The sequence below is a fragment of the Schistocerca piceifrons genome, chromosome 3 (genome assembly GCF_021461385.2).
Source record: "Schistocerca piceifrons isolate TAMUIC-IGC-003096 chromosome 3, iqSchPice1.1, whole genome shotgun sequence".
NCBI classification, from domain to species: Eukaryota; Metazoa; Arthropoda; class Insecta; order Orthoptera; family Acrididae; genus Schistocerca; species Schistocerca piceifrons.
Window position 1 is genome coordinate 278,723,669 of NC_060140.1, and position 10,049 is coordinate 278,733,717.

Below are 10,049 nucleotides of genomic sequence, written 5' to 3' on the forward strand. Positions count from 1 at the left end.
GTGATAAATTATCTGTAGCAAATTCAGGTGGAGAAATTCCAGCAAGGAGACTCAACGAGATCTGCTGCTGCGAAAGGCATATGGTATTACTGCATTCTTTAACTTACAGAGAACAGTAAGCAATATAGACTTCATAACCACCACAAACATAATTAAAAGGACTCAACTTAACTAAAAGGAGCAAACAGTGAAAAGGAATAGCTAAACCAAAGCATAAATAATAATCAATTAATAATAATATGCAATCACATTAATAAAATGCTCATTAAATAATAGAGAGAATAAAAATAAGAACTTTAAACCATCTAACTTCAGCACTCTTCTGTAGCATCACATTTGGAAAGCTGCTATTCTCTTCTTATCTGAACTGCTTATCCTCTACATTTCACTTTCATACACGACTACACTCTATACCATTACCTTCATAAAATACTTCCTAACACTTAAATTTATATTCAGTCAACAAATTCCTCTTCTTCAGAAATGCTTTTCATGTTATTGCCAGTTTATATAAAATTTGTAGATTGTATAAACAAAGTTGACCATGATTAAAATAGAGGTCAGTTTAATATCTCACAAAAATTGTTGAAGAACATTACAAAGTAAATCTTACAGTTATAATTTATCAAACAATATTTGGAAGAAAATAGTTTGGAATAGCAAAAGGTCTGTAAATTACAAAATTAATTCACTAAACCACTCAACTGTACCTATTTTCTTTTTTCTGGGCATCAACTTTGGCATGTTTGTAAAGTAGTAGTTTTTGAGAGAACTCATGGAGAGTGTACATAATTGATGTGAGATATGGAGAATGGTCACTAATGTAGTATATCATGTGTAAGACTTTCCACATTGATAAATAAAAAGAGAACTCTGTGGGAAACACATCCAATGAAAATTAATATTTACAACATCAACACACTGAAAAATCGTTATTTAAATAAATGGACCCAAGGAAAGACCATAAAGGAATACAAACATTCAGGATGAATACAAGAGCTAAGTATAATTTTTTTCAGTTAACAATGTATTTCTTATTTGCACAGATATTTTTTTGTTTGCATAACAAGCTTAATATCTAATGAAGTTCAAGGTAGTATACAATTTTTGCTTATGGGGCTGTTTGCTGAAAAACTGGAAAGTTACAGTACCACAGAGAGGTTTACTTTCAAAATTTCAGGACCTTCAATTCCAAGAGGAGTCAGGCAAATTTTACTTTCTCCAACATACATCTTGCAAAACAACTAAGAAGAGAAAATCAGAAAATTCAATATCATAAGGAAGCTTTCTGACACACCTTTTCTGCAGACTATTTGAATCTGGAATGGGGCAGGAAGAAAACCACAGTTGTGCCAGAAGTATTCTGCTACACACTGAAAGGTAACTCATGGAGTATCAATGTAAATACAGATTTCTTATCCATGATTGGTCATTTTTCATAATTGCAGAGCACTGGTCACCTTGTTAGTCAATTCTGGTATATAACAAACTTGTTTTATTTCCTCTTCAGTTTGCATAGTAGTGTAAAGTCCTTTCTTATGTGAAAACTTGGTGATTTCATGTTGCACAGCACATGAAGTAGGCCTGTCTCTCCTGTTCTCCATTCTTGAATTTTAAAAATAGACCATTTCTTACTTAAATGTTGTCACAAAACCATTCTTTTCGGATCTGATCACTTTCAAAACATTGTGCTCTTAAGTTTTCCTGATTCTCACTAGTAAATTAGTCCATAACACACTGTCCAACATTATTTTAATATACACTGCCCCGAAAGAAAAAAAAAAAAAAGTTAAGCACCCACAGGGGGGGTGGTAACGAAATGAAGCTTCGCAGTTTGAGAGCATAGGTTATGTGATATTATTTCAGTGATTACAACATTGAGATTCATACAGGACTTGGCAGTATGAGTCCACTTATCCATGATTGGTCATTTTTTGTAACTGCACCTTGTCAGTAAGTTCTGGTATATAACAAACTCTGACCTGGATGCATGCAGTGATTCAGTTGGGAAGTGTGTCATAAAGATGTCGAATCCTCTCCTGAGGAGAGCTGGTCAATCACTGTTGTAACTGATCCTCAATATCTTGGATACTGGCACTGGGATGGAAGTGACATTCCAGATAGTCTTATGGGTGCTCTATTGGGAACAGATTTAACTCAGTTCACAGGGACACTTGCCATGTATGGATGAGCGCAGCCCTTTTGATAAATGGCATCACAATACTGTTCCAAAGAGGTAACACATGAGGATGTAGGATGCCCATGACATGCTGCTGTGCCACTCAAGTTCCCTTGATCACTAACAGCCATGAACTTAAGCCATACCTGATGGCTGTCTACACTGTGACACCGAGAGTAACCAGCTGTGCTTCTCCAAAATGTTAGAAGACTTGGATCTCTCGCCAGGTTGTCACCAAATTCACAGATAATGCTCATCCTGAGTATTTTAGAACCAAGATTAATCACTAAACACAATTTGATGTCATTCATCAGCAGTCCATGCTTCCTAGTCATGGCACTGGTCGAAACACAACTGTTTGTGTTGTGGAATTAATGGCAGCCTACACAGTAGGCTCAGTAACTCCCTAGTCTGGCTGCTGCTAATCTCCAACCTATGGTGTAGGATGACACAGAATGTTGCAGAGAGCCCATTAGTTGTTATTGGATGACAGGTGGAGATGTGAAGGGTTTACTATGTGCTTGCTGCACGATATAGCAGTCCTCCCTTGAGCAGGTCAGACATTATCGACCAGAACCTTGACAAGAAGTACAGGATTGACACTTTCCTGCCCTCATGTTTCCATGCAGCCCAACATCAAATTACTGTCACATCTGAATTGCCACAAATCTTAATATTGCATGATTCAAACAATCAGCTAAAAGGAGACTCACAATGGAACTCCTTTCAAACCTTGTATGGTGCTGATAATACTGTCTCATATGACTACAAGGTATCTCTGTGTCCTTCACAGTGAACATTCAACATCTGACACTTTTCACACCCATCATATACCCTCCAAGGCCTAGTACCAACACTAAACATGAACAACACTAACGCACTCTGGCAATTGTTTTACATGTCGGAGAGAGCTGCAAATCTGGTCATTTACATACCCGCCAATGGTGTGCAAGTGTACAAAGTTACATTGACGTTCAATCATGTCCTCTAGGTGCTTCAGTTTTTTCATGAGGTAGCGTATTACTTCATAGTTAATCCTGGGAATATATTGATTTATTAACTTTGTTTGAGGTTATGCATTTGATGTCAAATGTATCTTACATCTGAACAATTCTGCAGTTTGGTAATGGAAAGTTCTGGTAAAATGTAACTTTATTCTTGAGTGAAGGTCAACTCACAGAATAATAGAGAGATTGAGTCACTGACAGGCATAAAAAAAAGGCTGAAAACTTCACTGGATTTTGGACAAATCATTTTTTGAGCTAGACTACACATATGAATGTGTGTACAGTTATTGAGAACTGTTTCTTTACTGCGGGGAATGAAATAGCATATTTTGCATCAAGGAGTTTCGAGTTCATGTTTAATGTGCTTATTTTATCTGTGTAAGCCATTCATTTGGTCATTTTTTGTTGGAAATGCACATTAAGTTTAGTACATTATTATTACTATCCTTGTCTTGTCACGTAAAGTGTTCTTTACTCTTCCTTCTTATTTACAGATGTCCACAGCTCGTGGTCTAGAGGTTAGCATTGCTGCCTCTGGATCACGGGGTCCCTAGTTCAATTCCTGGCCAGGTTGGGATTTTCTCTGCCTGGGGACTGGGTGTTTGTGTTGTCCTCATCATTTCATCATCATCATCATCATCATTTGTGACAGTGGCTAGACTGGATTGTGTGAAACTTGGACTGTGTAAAAATTGGGACTTGGTACGGGCGGTGATGACCGCACAATTGAGTGCCCGACAAACCAAACATCATCATCATTATTTATAGATGGACTGATTATGACATGAAGATGTATTGATTTAATATATTTTCATAACCAAATGTGGTTCAAGCATCAAACAATGTAGCTGTGCATGTCTTTTTGTTTAGAAGAAGGATGCCAGTTCCTAAGCTAAGCTAATCATGTTCCTGTAATTTTTCATGTGGCTGTTCACTGCTCAGCATCTCCATTTACAGTGACTGATTATCTTCTCTCATTCCATTGTTTGTATTTAACAATAAGTCTATAAATGGTATGTATAAAAAAACCACTGACGGTGTCTAATGTGCTGTGTAGGATGGCAAACTGGTTAGTTTTAAAGTAGGAACCCTGGTTTGGAAGTGCTTAGTTTTGATGCTATGAAGCATCAAAGTTTGAGAACAGTGATGTCATCAAAACATCTCTTGACTGTGTTTGGTAGCCTAATGAATTATGTAATCTAATAGGCACTGGTGTAAAGTTAATTCCCAGACTGTGCCACATAGCATTCCTGCCCAAGTATTGCTTTATTCCATAGTTCTTTGTTCTCATCATACATGAATAGCTATGTTTTGTACCAATTCAGCATCACTGTTGTGATAAAAATCAGTGCATAAGTAGCAAACTTACCAGCATGTTGCTTACATACAGCAAAGTTGATAGCAATGGCAGAGCTGCTGCATAGCTGTATTAGGAAAAGTTTTCCCAACAGGAATAGTCTGTATTTGCAGCAGCTGAGGGTAAACTACGGAAGAGCAGAAAGTTGCATGTAGGTACAGTATTTACTGCCTTGAGTTTCTCCAAAATTGTGGCGTGTATGTGCAACCAAGTGCATTTGCTGTACTTATTACACTCCCTTGTTCATACAGTAGTACTGTGAGGTATTGAGAAATTTATTGTATATATGGTGGCCCTTCTGAATACTATACCAATTATTCCATATTTCTATCAGGTATTAGGTGTCAAAAATGGATGCCAGCGATCTGTACTCTCAGTTCAAATGATTGCCTTTGAGGAAGATGATTTGGAACACTCCACAATGGAACAGTCTACTACCATTCACCAAGTGGTGCAAGCCTTGGGCACATCTCACGCTAATGTTTGTAGAGCAGTGTGTGAACATGAGCTATGTCCACACCATCTGGGCACCATCTTGTGCACCATGTCTTACAATTTGTAGTGTAATGTATCACTTTGGTGCAGTGATGTGCTGCACAGGCATGTTTCAAACCAACAAATGATGATCACTACTATAAAAAGTTCATGTTTGGAATGAATTAGATAATCTACTGTTTGGATGTACATTTTATCCATGCTCATGTATTATGAAATGGATGGGTGCAGTGTATCTACAAACCAGGATGATGATAAACAATGTACGATGTTCGCAGTACCTGCTGGCTGGGCCATTTATGCCTTGTCATCAGCCCCTGCTTTGTAGACATGGTGTGAGCTATAGAACAAGAGTGGCTGCAACAATGCCTATGACATCACAAGGACAACACAAAGGCTTAGTCCTTATCAATATAATTGTGACATTCCAAATGTTGAAATAACTTTATAATTGATCATCAGAAGCATCATATTTATTTTGAGAACTGGATGTTGGATTTGTACTCTTAACTTCCAGCAGTAATTGTAATACTTTGAGAAACAAAGTTCAATTGGAATAAGTTGGTGAGTGTGTTGAAATAGTAAGGTGAGCAAGACTGAATAACAGGAAGTCTTAGCTCTGCTCCCAATCAGACTTTACTTCGCTACCTGATCTGATAGTGAAGAACCAGCAGAACATTGTAACCTCTTGACTATTTTTCGTGTGATACAAGGAAAACAGTAATGCATGCAATTTCATGTATTTCCTTGTTGCTGAAGAGCCAGATAATCTTTGTCTGGCTGCTGATCAGTGAGTAAACATATGTTAGATGCGTTCTGATAATACAACGATGATGTGTGATTGGTTTCAATGAGTGTAAGTTCTTGATAGTGAATCTTTGGCGAGATAATGTTTGTCTAGCTGTTGAACAGCACATAAACACATGTTACGTGACCTGATAATACAATATAACTTATGTCTGGCCTGAATGAGTATGAGTATTTGATAATGACACTTCAGCCTGTTAAATAGTTGTGACTCAACAAATAAAAAATACAGTGTGGTTGTGGAAGAGTCATTTCATAAAAAATATCAGATATGGACATACAGCAAAATTCTTTCTGAAAATAGAGAGAAAATTATGATCTCTCAAGTTCTTTACTACCTTTTACAGAATTAAATCAATGGCAAACCTTTAAGTCATTATTTATTCTCCTTGGAATGTAATTAATTTTCCAAATATTTCTTCGGATTCCGGTGCTTTATGTACAGCTTTAGAAACATGGGTGTCTTGCAAATTCTAAGACCAGTTTTGGAATCAGTACAACAACTGGTTCATGATGAGATGCTTTACACAACGTTGATGTCATTTTAAATTTAATTAAAAATTAAATTTACTTTATTTCACTGTAATTGCAGCATGGTTTTTGACAGGAATAACTCATTTATTGCTGCTAGCACATTTTATACATTCTGAGTGATTTAGTACACAAGCAACAATGTCTTGTGTTAAAAGTATTACAAATTAAAGTATTGCTTGGCCCCAGGAAGCTTACTTCTACTATGAAGAACATATTTATATTTGTTTTCATGAGCTCACATCTTCTAAATGGGTGGGGAGAGGCAGGTCTAGAAATAGATTTTTGAGAGATGCCAATGGTAGTTCAGTGTGTGGTAACATTGGGGTAGGTTGTGTGACATACAATTCATGTATTTTTTGTGATTGTCTGTCACAATTAAGTTGGCAACAGTGAAACAACATGACTGATATTTGTTACTGTGGATCTTGTGAAGTGATTTCTGTGGACTGTGTTTAAAAATAACTATGCATTCTGAATAAATGTTTTTACTTATTTATTATAACATTGAACGTAGCACCTTTAGCATAACTGAACCCAGGGACCAATCTCCTAGAAAGGTCTGTAACCAATATAATTCATCATTGTAATCGATGATATCCATTATGTGGATCTGTTGGTCGGTTAATTTATAGAGGCTCAGATTTTAATTGATTTTAGACATCCAATGACAGATAATGCCACAAAAGGAGTAGGTGATACACATTTCAATTGAAGTATGTGATACATTGTAATTTTTATTGCGTTGTTGTGTATTTACTACTATATTTCTATGGTAAACACAAGAAAGCAGTTTTGTGAGACAACTTAGTCAAATGTTCAAAAAAGAAACATTTAGCATGTTATCAACCATCAGCAAATTTTTCTTTATAAAGATAATAAAAACTTCAGTAGTAGAGATTCTGCAATTGAAGACAACGAAAATACCTGATCTGTATTACTGAAATTTATGTGTCTTAAAATTAAAAATTTTCAGAAATTTAGTGTAGGAAAATTTGTATTTAATAAAAATATGTATTTCAAATATGTTATAGATTTATGCAGAATCCAATGTCATACTTAAAACTGATGTCATACTTAAAACTTTATGAATCAATATTTCTCCAGTGTAAATAAAGATAAACTACAACTGTAACAACACAGAAGTACAGTGGAACCTCGCTTAATGTGCATCTGCCATAATGTGCAATTCACAAAATGAGCAAAACAAACTGTAACCAGTGATAACAATATAGTGCAACATAACCAGACATTCACTTGCAGCGGGGTAAACCTTCAACAATATGAACACCTTTCCTTGTCGGCATCGGCATATGAACAATGTCTTTAGTACGTACTGCAGTCTGGGTTTAGCACTTTTTCTGCAGTATTTTTAATGGGTCTTCATATGATTGCATAAATACCAGTTAGGTAAATCTACTGTTTGTTGTCTTAATGTCTTTGCAAGTCATTTCTGCTCCTGTCCAGCTTTCCTACGACAACAGTTGTCACACCAATCTGTAGCCCACATCTTACCATTGCATACAAAGCTGTACACAATAGTTTGTCATACTCATATATGTCAGTGTCTGATTTCTACAGCATCCAGATTATTGTGTTTTTCTGAGGGTATTTCACATGTTTCATTTATCCTAAATAACAGGTGAAACAGTTTTGTCATGACTTTTTCTCCCACAGTCGTAATCTTTCTGATATTGTCTACTTAAGATGCCTTGCTTCAACTTAAGACATTTCAGAGCTACTGAGCGAGGTGGTGCAGTGGTTACAAAGTGGACTCATATGTCATAAGATGGTTGTTCAAATTCCCACCCAGACATCCAGGTTTAGGACATCTGGGATTACCCTACATTGTTTAAAGCAAATGCCATGACAGTTCTTTGAAAAGGGTAAGAACAATCTTGTAGTCTATAGGACATTATATCTAATCTTCCCTCTTCTCTTTTACAGAGCTCTGTCAACTTCATGTCACTTTATCATATCCCCTTCCTCATCTCAGTCCACTTGCTCCAGGTTGCACATCCAAATAGTTTTTGCAATCTTCACCTTTATTCCACATTTCATAACTAATAATTTTTGATTGGAGTCCACTTCTGATTCTGGAAATGTTTTACATATTAAAACCTGATTTTACAGGTAGATATTTGTTTTAAAATTATTTTATCTATCTGAAACTTTCCATTATCTCCCAGCCTCTCCCACACATACAACCAAACAATGGAAAATCCTGGTTGGAATAACAACAGAAAGACAGCAGCAAACAACGGAAAATCCAGGAAGAAAATAATGGCAATATTATGAAAAGGATAGATTACTATTCACCATATGTTGCATCCCAGGTACAAACTATCAAAAGGAAAGTCGGAATTAATTACAACTTGGAAGATTTTTCTGAAAGCAAGATGAAACATAACTCAGCGTAATCACTCATGTCCAGGTCTGAAGCCAAAGTTTATATCCTGTAAACACTATCACAGTAACAGTGTTGCGACTGAAGGACCTGCTCCATACTCCAGGAGACCCACCAGATAGCTCTCCTTCAAGGGCCACGATGACACGACTTAATCACATGGGGGTTGCACCCTGATTGCCTCCGTCAACTCCAGTGGTATGACTGCTGCATCTATTGTGGCGCCCCCAGTGTGAGCACTTTGAAGTATGCCCCGCATCTGCCACTGGAGCACTGGCACACAATGCTTGAGAATGCAGTGGCCGTGTCTTATGTGCAGTAATCCTGTTGCATGAATGCACAGCACAGCACCATATAGTGGAGATGTTGAGCTGCATATAGGCACAACAAAAATACTACTTAACATCTAAGCTTTCGGCCAGAAGGCCTCCATCTGAAGTAGGCAACATACACACACACATTCATGAAAAGGCAGTGCACACACACAGCCACTGTGTCTGGCTGCTGAGGCCAGACTGTGAGCAACTGCACATGATGGGAGAACCAATCTGGGTGGTGGAGTTAAGGAGGAGGCTGTGGTGGGGAGGGGGAGGGAGAGCTGGTTACAGGTGGGGGACAGTGAAGTACTATTTGTGCATAGGGACCACCTCTTGTTGTGCCTTAAAATGAGGTATGTCCTAGCTACTACCCTCCCCACCCCTCCCACACTAGTATTCCACCACCCACCGAACCTACACAATATCCTTGTCCACCCCTACACAAGCCCTGCTCCCAACCCCTTGTCTCATGGCTCATATCCCTGTAATAGTCCTAGATGTCTGTCCCATACATCCTCACATCCTCACTGGACTCGCATTCGGGAGGACGATGGTTCAATCCCGCGTCCGGCCATCCTGATTTAGGTTTTCCGTGATTTCCCTAAATCGGTCCAGGCAAATGCTGGGATGGTTCCTTTGAAAGGGCACGGCTGACTTCCTTCCCTTATCTGATGAGACCAATGACCTCGCTGTTTGGTCTCTTCCCCCAAACAACCCAACTCATACATCCTCCCAACATCACCACCTACTCCAGCACTCCAGTCCAGTCACAAGTATCACCTATCCCACCAAAGGCAGGTCTACCTGTGAAACCAGTCATGTCAGCTACAACCTAAGCTGCAACAACTGTGCTTCATTCTATGTAGATGTAACAACCAACAAGCTGTCTGTCGGCATGAATGCCATCAACAAACTTCTGGACCACCCAGTTGCTGAGCATGTTGCCCAA